The sequence below is a fragment of the Etheostoma spectabile genome, unplaced genomic scaffold, assembly GCF_008692095.1.
Source record: "Etheostoma spectabile isolate EspeVRDwgs_2016 unplaced genomic scaffold, UIUC_Espe_1.0 scaffold00019269, whole genome shotgun sequence".
Classification (NCBI taxonomy): Eukaryota; Metazoa; Chordata; class Actinopteri; order Perciformes; family Percidae; genus Etheostoma; species Etheostoma spectabile.
This window is the reverse complement of record NW_022604785.1, coordinates 22,486-32,234: the sequence shown is the minus strand read 5'-3', so window position 1 is coordinate 32,234 and position 9,749 is coordinate 22,486. Positions and strand designations below refer to the sequence as shown.

Below are 9,749 nucleotides of genomic sequence, written 5' to 3'. Positions count from 1 at the left end.
ATGTTTCTGCATGTACCTACTTATATCTGTGGTGATATTAAACTGAACTGATTTTACCATACTTCTCTGATAAATTCTAAGCTATGAATGATTTAATCTGCCTGGAAGCACAACTGTTTCTTTTTGCCATTACTTTATGCATGCCTCCAAACTAAAACAATTGCACAAAAAGGTGATCACTTTGGGATCAACACTTCAAATTTTACATGTTAAGTTTCTTTATCAGAAATGAGTTTCTATTAACAAAAATATTCTTATATTTTTCTTATATTTTTATATATTTATTGGTTTTCAACGTTTTGACAAACAAATACAGTACAAGAACAAGAGAACAATCTAGCTCTTAAAGTTACATACCTATATACGAGCATATGCGTACACATACACACATATACATACCTACCAAAGAGAAAAGAAGGAAAAAAAAAAAGACAGCAATGGAAAACAAATGGTCTATACCAAAACATTTCAGATGTTTACAATTCGGTCATCCTCAAATTACAAATACTCTCAGAAGAACCGAAGTTTCAAAACCTACATAAGAAGTAAAAGGTTCCCAAACTTTATAAAAGTTATTTTCATTATCGTGCAGTTTGCTCGTCAAGTAGTCCAGAGATATATAGTCCAGTACTATATTTAGCCATTGTGATTTACTTGGTACTTTGTCAGAAATCCAATTCAATACCACACATTTTCTTGCACAAAAAGTAAGCATTCTGTAGAGTTGACGCTGATATTTAGCAGTAATACCGGCGTCGGTTAAACCAAGTAGTAAATACAATGGGTTAAATTGTGTGCAAACAGAGAAAATCTTATCTAATTCACATTTAATTATATGCCAAAAATGTTGAATTTCCTGCAGGACCAGTAACAATGTGTAAGACTACCAATATCCACTTTACATTTTAGACAAAATGGTGAGAGGCTTGCATTGAATTTACTTCGCTGAGAAGGAGAAATGTGCGCACGGTGTAAAATTTTAAATTGTATGGACTTAACCCGATTGCAAATACTTAAAGACTTTACATTCTTCCAAACCTCATCCCATCCCTCCTGATTATTGCCCACTGCAATTCCTTTCCCAAACTTCTTTTAGGTGAAATGTATTTGGTAAGGGGTGCTCTTTCAGCAAGTTGTAAAAGACTTTGAAGTTTTTACCCTGGGGGAAAAAAGCTGTTTTTCACACACTGAAATTGTTTGGTCCACATCGAGTGCGTTTTTTTTCTGTATGAAATCTCTAATTTGCAAATAACGAAAGAAATCCTGCCTCCCAATATCATATTTATCCAATAGTTGGGAGAATGATAATAATGTGTTACCTTCCATCAAGTCAGAAAGCGTACGAATTCCCTTTATTGACCTATTTTGAAGCCAGAGTCCATGGCGCCAGGTAGAAACATAGGTTATCACAAATAGGTGTAAGAGGAGATATAATTTGGAACCTGTCCTCAAGTTTTTGGACCATTTGCCATGCCCTCACAGTGTTAATAGTAATGGGGTTACTGCAGTACGTTTTATAGTATAGTTTTTTCCCAAAAAAAGTAAGTTTTTTAAAGGGAACCTGGACATAGAGCTTTCTATATCAAGCCACAGAGAAGCAGGCCCCCTGTCCAATCAGCAGCAGCACGCATGTGAGCACTGATCTGATACTTTCGTATGTCCGGGAGATCAAGCCTCCACTCGTGGACGGGAGGCACAGTGTAGAAATTTTAAGCGTGGTTTCCTTCCTGCCCATATAAAAGAACTTAGCCACCCATTTAGAGCCTTAATTGTTTTACGGAGAAAAAGAACTGGAATCATTTGTATGGGATATAGAAGTCTGGGCAAGACATTCATTTTTAGAAGAGACAACCACGAGAGAGGCAGCGCTCTCCATCTTTCAAGGTCCAACCGAATCCGTTCAAATAAGGGGATGAAATGGCCTTATACATTTTGTCAAATGAGGGGGTAATTCTTATTCCCAGGTATGAAAATCCTTCTGGGGACCAAGTGAAAGGAAATGGAGCAGGTATAGATGGTTGACGTTTTAATGTGCCTAGTGGCATGACCTCAGATTTGTTGAAATTGATTTTATAGCCCGAAAAGTCCCCAAACCTGTTAATGGTCTCTATGAGATGCGGGATAGAGTCCTCAGGCTGAGATAGAAATATGAGCACGTCGTCAGCATATAAAGTAATCTTGTGTTGTCTCTCCCCAATGGTCAGACCACATATCCCCCCATGGGTCCGCACCGCCTATGCCAGAGGCTCCATAACCAGAGCAAAAAGCAGGGGCGATAGGGGGCAGCCTTGGCGTGTTCTCCTTTGCACCGGAAATTTGGCGATCGTAAACCATTAGTAATAACAGCTGAGCAAGGCTCGCTGTAAAGTATTCTGATCCAATTAACAAAATTTATCCCCAGGCCAAACTTTCTCATAGTGTAGAAAAGATATGACCACTCAACGCGATCAAATGCCTTTTCGGCGTCTAGGGAAACAACTAGACCAGGCATTGCACTTTGATTGAAGAACTGGATCACGTTGAGCAACCTACGCATGTTATTAAAGGAGCAACGTCCCTTAATGAAGCCAGTTTGATCCTCATGATAAGTGTTGGGAGTAGGATCTCCAAACATTTCGCTAATATTTTTGAAAGGATCTTTAAGTCTACATTTAATAAGGAAATTGGCCTGTACGAGGCACAATCTTCCGGTGGTTTATTTTTTTAAGTATTAGAGATATGTTGGCTTCCCTCAATGACATGGGCAAGTGACCTTTCGAAAAGAGTCGTTAAACATGTGTAGCAGCGTTTCGACCAGTAGGGTGATGAGCTCCTTGTAAAATTCTACAATAAGAGAGTCAGGCCCTGCTGTTTTTCCAGACTGCAGACCTCCAATGGCTTCCGTGACTTCCTAATGGTTATAGGACTGTCTAATGTTGATTTTTGGATTTCTGTCAAACAAGGAAAGTTAAAGTTGGAAAAAAAGGTGTCCATTAGCTCTGTAGTGTCATTAGAGATCTGAGACTCGTAGAGATTTTCGTAAAATCTTTTGAAGGTGTTGTTAATATCATCTGAGTCAAAGAGTTGTTTGCCATTCCTGTCGTTAATGAATGCTATATTTTGAGAGTCTGATTTCTTTTTGATCACGTATGACAAATATTTCCCAGGCTTGTCACCGTGTTCATGTAGTTTTTGTTTTGCAAATCTCATTTTTTTCTCTGCTTCATTTGTTAGCAGGCAGTTTAGCACAGAGCGGAGAGTCTGGATTTCTTTGAGTTTCTCCGTGGAGGGTCTAACTTGATAGACTTGCTCAGCCTTCTTCAATTTGGCTTCCAAAATTAATCTTTGTTCTGCTTGCCTGCGTCTTTTACCATTTGTAAAAGTAGTAATGAGGCCTCTGCAATAAGCTTTGGAGGTCTCCCACAGTAATGATGGATCATCGGTGGATGCTGCATTAACTGAGAGAAAATGCTTGAATTCCTCTGCAAAATAAGTTTAAATTTTCCATCATACAAATAGAGGAGTCAAAGTGCCACCGTCTTGATCGACTGGCCACAGTTCCAACGTTACATTTAATGTACACAGGCGCATGGTCTGATATTATTATGTTACCGATTGAGCTAGAAATGACTGACGGTAGGAACTGCCTGGGGACAAAAAATAATCAATTCTTGTATAACAAGAATGTACTTTGGAGAAGAATGTGAATTCCTCATCTGTTAAATGTTGTGTTCTCCACACATCAATATATGCCAACTCCTCACACAAAGTCAAAACCAATTGGGCCTGAGATGAAATACGACATTTGCCAGATGGGGATTTATCAACCAAGGGGGAGAGATGACAGTTAAAATCTCCACCCACAATTGTATTCTTGATGTTCAATTCCACCAGTTTTGTAAAAGCAGACATTAGAAATTTGCCTGGTTGACCAGGGGGGGAAGTAGACGTTCATAAAGGCGATCTCCTCCCCAAACAGAATACCCTTCACAATAATATATCTCCCACGGCATCTTTTATGCAATCCATAAGTTTAATGGTACATTTTCGGATCAGAATGATAACACCTCTGCTTCTAGATGTAAAGGAGGAAAAGAAGCCTGATTGAAAACACCCTGTTGCAATTTTGCATGTTCTTTCGCATCCAAATGGGTTTCTTGTAAAAAAGCTACTTGAACCTGTGCCCTCTCAAGATATGTTAAGACCTTTCTCCGTTTAAGAGGTGTGTGAATGCCATTAACATTCCATGTACAAATATTAAGTGCTGACATAATAGCATTTAGCTATAAAAACAAGGGCGTGGACTCTGACATAGTTTCTTTGGTATAATGAGGTCGAACATTTTTCTCTCCTCCCTCCCCCTCCATACTTCAAAAAGAGCTGGAATAACATGTAACAAACAGTAAAACTAGCTAACTGCCAACAAACATTGCCTAACATTGGCATAACAGATAAACTATTTCTCCTCCAAACGGTGAAGAGCAGGTGTGTAGGTCTTCTGACAACAAACAGTCACCTGTTTAGCTAATTCAAGAGCAACAACCAAAAAAAAGGAAAAAAAAGAAAAGGGGGGGCCGGCGCTTGGATAATAAGAACCATTATTTACCCATTTTACAAAAAGTAATATATAACGACAAGCATAATGTCTCCGCATAAGAATACTATTCATCACAATAATTGAATTCACATAGGTGTATAAAACAGTAAAACGAAGTACCTATGTGTCCCATGGCGCTGACAGCGGGGCTTATTTAAGCATATCCAGAAATCGTTCAACTTCAGCTGGGGTCTGATACATACTTGTAGTACCACGGTGAGTGACTTTAAGCTTGGCGGGGTAGAGGAGCTGTAGCTGGCATCCACGGTTTTCAGACGTTTCTTAACGCCATCAAAGCCTTTACGCTTCTGTGCAACAGCCGCTGAGAAATCCTGAAAAACATCACAGAGGCACCGTCGTGCTCCAGGGGTTGCCCATTCTTGCCCTTTTCCAAAGACGCACGCATGATCCTCTCCTTGTCGCGGTAGTTGTGCAGCCTAACCAGGACTGGACGTGGCCTTTGGCCAGCGGCGGGAACTGGACCTCCGGTGCGATGAGCTCTGTCCACTTTTAGCTTCCCGGTTTCCGTTTGGATGTTCAGCACTTTTGGGAGCCACTTCTCAAAGAATAAAGCGGGATCATTCCCTTCCGCGTATTCCGTAGACTCTCGGAGCCCAATTATGCGTATGTTTCGTCTCCTACCCCTATTTTCCATGTCATCAATGTGATCCGTGAGCTCTTTCACCTGTCTCTCCAGTGACTTCAGCTTATTAACGACAGGGGCTGTTTCGTCTTCCACGGTGGAGATACGGGACTCTGCCTCTGCGATGCGCCTCTCGTGTTCTTGAAGCTGCTCTCGGTAATCATGCATAAATCTCGATATCGGGTCAAGTTGGTCCCTTAATTTGTCTTCGAAAACCTTCGTAAGGTTGTCGGTTACCGCACGAATCACCTCCTGAAGAGCTGGGTCCATCCTCTCAGAGTCGCAAACCTTTTCGCTAGCCAAACCGCCAGTAGCCTTATTAGCTTCTCCGCTCGATTCCCCTGTCGTCTCCGTCACAACGTTTTTCCTTCGTGGCATGTTCTCAGACGGTCTTAAAAAATAATCACTAATACTCATCGCAAGTTTAGCCGACGAGAAGAGACTGCCTTGTCGCTTTTTGCAGAGTATAAACTGGAGAAATAGGCAAAAATAAGCGCCAGCGCCCCTCGTCCCGACTGTCCCTTAAGCCGCCATCTTGAAAATAAAGACTCCTTGAACCTGAAGGGCAACAGGTTGGTAAAAAGGTCCTCCGCAGAAGTTTTGTCTCTCATCCAAGAGACTTCTTTAGTGTTTTTTTTTTACACAGAAAGGGTTGGACACAGTGCCCACTCCCCACCCATATCTGACAATTGAAAGCTGTGGGGAAGGGGGGTTCAAAGCTAATAGACCATTCAACAAGCAATTCTGATGCACTATACTGGCCCGTCAGGATGAGCACTGTATACTCTGACTGCAGCAACACAAGTTCAAATTCAGTGATACCTAATTTTTATGGTGACTGAATGCAAAGTGTGTATCCCCCATGTAACTCAAAGCCTATCACTTCCAGTCAATACTGTCAAATGTGGAGCTCCTTCACATTAACAACCAGGTGACTCCTCAACATGCCCCCACCAACATACCGTTTTCAGTCTAAATGGCCAAGGACATTAAACCTGTAAGCTCACTTTAAACTAAATGTGGAAAGTTGAAAGGTTGATTTTTTTCACTTATACTGTGGCTTAAAAACACATTCCACTGAGATTTGAGTCCAAAGTGCTAACCATTACACCATGGAACCTTTAAAAGTGTTGCAAGTGTTTGCTGACAGTTTCTTTCATAATATCCACATAATATTGATATGATATGATATTGAAGGCGCACAGCAGACTAATTAGGTGGCCAGTTAGCTTTTGTTGAAGGAAATAGATTGAATGCTAGGCACATCAGTTACCTGTGACTCATATTTGCACTTACTGAGCAGACAACCTTACAACTGTATGTTTTTGGCCTTCCTACAAAAGACGTGGAAAGTAGAGCTATAGAGATTGAGACTTGTTTTGCGCTGATGGCCAATTTGTGCATAAAAAAGGTGGATACAGATGCTCTTGGGCGTAGGGTTAGGTGATTTTAGAACCCCTAAAGTGTCTGCCGGTGCTTAGCATTTTTAGCACCACACTCAACAATCTGAGCTAACCGGCCTGCTTTTTAACTGTTTAAAAAGAACAGATGTCCAGAAACAATTAAGGCCAAATTGAGCAAAATTGTCCGAGTTCTGGATGAGCTGGATGAGTTGTACACTTTGGCAATTCTGAACACTTTCAGACACTGTTGTATCATGTAAGTAACATGCACAAGTCTTAAAAAAGAATTGTGGCTGTTTTTCATGCAGGTTTGCATCATAACAATGCGGGTGCTATCTCTAAATGAACAATGGCCAACCTACATCCATCTTGTTAGCACCCAAATCTCTGTGCTGATCTCCCTGCTTGGATGGCAAGTCATCTGGTGGATTTTTCCGTCAAGAGGAAGCGGATCAAGAGGGAGAGTTGTTTTATTGTTTTACCAGCAATAAAGTTTATTTGTCCACAAATTGCAATAGGTTATCAACGTTTTCAGCGAAAAAAGAATACCACAGCTCAAGTCCCTGGTAAGGCAACAGCTTGATTGTGTGATATGTATGAAGTGCTCGCTAACGTCATCTGTCATGCAGGTTTGCAGGATGTTCACAATCTGCTAGTGGCCATGATGAGTTGGGACTTTGAGCTTTTTAACCGTTTTGGTCAATTTAGCCAATTTTCAACCAGTTTGTGCAATAACATTTGGTGTTCTCAGGCATTGTGCAAATTATGGTCTACCCTCCTGCTGTCCAGAAGACCGTGGTCATGGCAACAGCTTAATGGTCTTCATTTACTTAAACTTCAATCTGTCGTTCAGGAGATTATTTTTTCCACAGCGGGTAGCTTCAGAAGCCTGTGTAGCTCAGTCGGTAGAGCATCAGACTTTTAATCTGTGGGTCCAGGGTTCAAGTCCCTGTTCAGGTGTAGAGTTGACGTTCTTGAACACTTCAGATGCTGCCATATTGTTTGTGTTCCATCCATAAGTCTTTAAAAAGAATTGTGGCTGTTTTTCAAGCAGGTTTGCATCATAACAATGTTGCTGGTAAGTCTAAATGTACAATAGGCAACCTACGTCCATCTTGCTAGCACCCAAATCTCTGTACTCATCTCCCTGCTTGGATAGAAGGTCATCTGGTGCATTTTTCCTGTCACGAGGGCTAAGTGTTGTGGTCTGGTGCATTCCCCAACCTGTGTCGTGTCTTCCCTTTCTTCTGTGTGTCTTGTCTGTCTTGCCGTGAGGGCGTTCCAGGGGATCTAGAGGCGTGGCTTTCCATCTACGTTCCGTCATCCACTCAGCTGTTCCTCATCACTCATCACCCACTGCAATACATAAACCCGGGCTGACCGCCTCTTCAACGCCAGATCATTACATGCACTATTGTGGTAACTGGGCTCCTAGTCATTTGCGCCTGTGTTGTTGTTTGTTGTTGTATTCTAGTACTAACTCTGCCTCTCCTTAGATCCATCCGTTGTCCCTCCGAGCTGCCTTCCTCCCTCACTTCGACCAGCCACCTGTCTACACCAGTGTTTGAACCCCTCCGTGCTCATTAAACGTGCCTTTTGTATCTCTATGGTTCTGGGTCTTACTAACCGTAACACTAAGAGTATAGAAGCGGAACAAGAGGGAGAGTTGTTTTTTTGCACCCACCAGCAATAAAGTTTACTTGTCTGAAGCTGTGTTGTTTGAATTAGGTTATCAATGTTTTGAGTGAAAAAGAATACCACAGCTCAAGTCCTTGGTAAGGCGACAGCTTTATTGTGGGATATGTATGAAGTGCTGATCTCTATGCTTTGATGGCAAGTCATCTGGTGGATTTTTCCTTCCATGGCAACAGTTAATTCTTCATTTACTGAACCTCAATTTGTAGTTCAGGAGATTGTTTTTTCCACAGACCTCTGTTTTCAATGTTGGTGGTACGTCTAAATGAACAATGGGCTACCTACATCCATCTTGCTAGCACCCAAATCTCTGTGCTGATCTCCCTGCTTGGATTGCAAGTCATCTGGTGGATTTTTCCTGTCACGAGGGCTTTTGATCAAATTACGTATAGTGCTTCCGAATGAGGACACTAAGAGTATAGTAGCGGAACCAGAGGAGAGTTGTTTTATTGTACCCACTAGCAGTAAAGTTTATTTGTCTATAGCCATAAAATTGCATTAGGTTATCAACGTTTTGAGCGAAAAAAGAAAACCACAGCTCAAGTCCCTGGTAAGGCAACAGCTTGATTCTGGGATATGTATGAAGTGCTCGCTATCGTCATCTGTCATGCAGGTTTGCAGGATGTTCACAATCTGCAAGTGGCCATGATGAGTTGTGACTTTGAGCTTTTTAACCATTTTGGCCAATTTAGCCAATTTTCAACCAGTTTGTGCAATAACATTTGGTGTTCTCAGGCAATGTGCGAATTATGGTCTACCCTCCTGCTGTCCTGAAGACCGTGATCATGGCAACAGCTTTTTGGTCTTCATTTACTTGCACTTTAATTTGTAGTTCAGGAGATTGTTTTTCCCACAGTCCTCTGTTTTAGAAGCCTGGGTAGCTCAGTCGGTAGAGCATCAGACTTTTAATCTGAGGGTCCAGGGTTCAAGTCCCTGTTCAGGCGTAGAGTTGCACATTCTGCTAGATGAGTTGTCCATTTGACATACCTGTAAGGAAATGGACCAATTCAGATACAATCATATCATGTGTGTTCCATCCACAAGTCTTTACAAAGAATTGTGACTGTTTTTCAAGCAGGTTTGTATCATAACAATGTTGCTGGTAAGTCTAAATGAACAATGGGCAACCTACATCCATCTTGCTAGCACCTAAATCTCTGTACTCATCTCCCTGCTTGGATAGTATGTCCAAGGACATACCATTTATGTTCTATAACCCTTTTCATTGGTTTGCTACCACTCTTAAATAATTCCTTTCATTGTATCAATCTCAGAAATAATCAAAGAATGACAAATTCCATTCATGTGCTAGTGCGAGTATTCAACCACCTGTCACTGTATTTTTAGCAGCAGTAGTGTTTTTTAAAACACCTACCCTAAAACTAACAATTTGGTCGTCAATCTTAATAAAAACAATGTATGTGGAAACCTA

At 41.3% G+C, this 9,749-nt stretch overlaps 1 non-coding gene across 1 annotated transcript; it reads left to right on the top strand.

Moving 5' to 3' along the window:
• Positions 1-9,188: 9,188 nt before the first annotated feature.
• trnak-uuu (transfer RNA lysine (anticodon UUU)) lies at positions 9,189-9,261 on the top strand. The gene has a single exon. It is a non-coding gene; the product is annotated as a tRNA-Lys (tRNA).
• The last annotated feature ends 488 nt before the right edge of the window (positions 9,262-9,749 follow it).